The following is a 1,344-nucleotide window of genomic DNA, read 5'->3' as shown; positions in this document are numbered from 1 at the left end:
TTTGAGCAGGTATGACTTCAAGATTAGAAAGAGGGCATCAGGTCTCATTACAGATGGTTGTGAGCCACCATGTGGTTGCTGGGAATTGAACTCAGGATCTCTGGAAGAGCAGTCAGTGCTCTTAACCACTGAGCCATCTCTCCAGCCCCTCAGTTCATGTTTTGAATGATGTAAAAGAACCCAGGAGGGAAAGCTTTAAGGAAAACCTGCAGGACTTTTCTTTCCCTGCCCATCATTAACATAGCCAAAAGCACTCTGGTCATTGTGTGTTCTTGCTATGAATCTTCCAAATTTTGAAGAAGCTGGGAATTAAACATTTAAAAAACTAATAGTCACATAACAGTGATCTTTCTGGAATTGCTTCAATGCATCAGCAGCAGATCCCATGTTCTAATGCTCTGCTGAATGGCAAGGAAGTGGATATGGAGCATAGTCTAGAAAGACTGCCATGTTAATCTTAAAGATATTCATCTCTACTCTATCCAATATGTATCTGTGTTTAAATAAACACTAGAGGGAAGCACCTTGAAACCCTCTCTCATACCTCCTAACACAATGGAGTAAGTCCTCTCTGGCCAAGGATCATTAAATCTGTTAGAGCATCTCCTGGAGTCCTTGTCAGGCTTGAGAAGGCCTTTACAGTGCTTTAAGTTCTAGTCCCTCTTGGTCATTTTGGTGCCTCTTATTGTCTCAAGTGAAACAGACTGCTTTAGAACGAATGCCTAGGCTTTCTCCATATCCCTATAGAAATGGGCTTCCAGGAGCTAATAGAAGTGGAGGCATGGCTGTACTCTCTGAGTCTACTCCTCAATATTGTCATCAGCTTAGCAATTTCCCCAAAATTAGACAGTTATTCATGGTTAGACATCCATGGATTCAGCTTGAAAAACCTGGGCATGATATACATACCTGTACTGGCTGGTTTTATTTGTCAACCTGACACAGGCTGGAGTTAATCACAGAGAAAGGAACTTCAGTTGGGGAAATACCTCCATGAGATCCAGCTGTAAGCATTTTCTGTTAGTGATCAAGGGGGGAGGTCCCCTTGTGGGTGGTGCCATCTCTGGGCTGGTAGTCTGGGGTTCTATAAGAGAGTAGACTGAGTAAGCCAGGGGAAACAAGCCAGTAAAGAACATCCCTCCATGGCCTCTGTATCAGCTCCCACTTTTTGACCTGCTTGAGTTCCAGTCCTGACTTCCTTTAATGATCACAAGCAATGTGGAAATGTAAGCTGAATAAACCCTTTCCTCCCCAACTTGCTTCTTGGTCATGATGTTTTGTCCAGGAATAGAAACCCTAAGACACATTGGTACCAGCATAGTGGGGTATTCCTGTGGCAACCAG

The sequence above is a fragment of the Mus pahari genome, chromosome 15, assembly GCF_900095145.1.
Source record: "Mus pahari chromosome 15, PAHARI_EIJ_v1.1, whole genome shotgun sequence".
In the NCBI taxonomy this organism is placed as follows: Eukaryota; Metazoa; Chordata; class Mammalia; order Rodentia; family Muridae; genus Mus; species Mus pahari.
The sequence above is the reverse complement of the archived record's forward strand: the minus strand, read 5'-3'. Positions refer to the sequence as shown.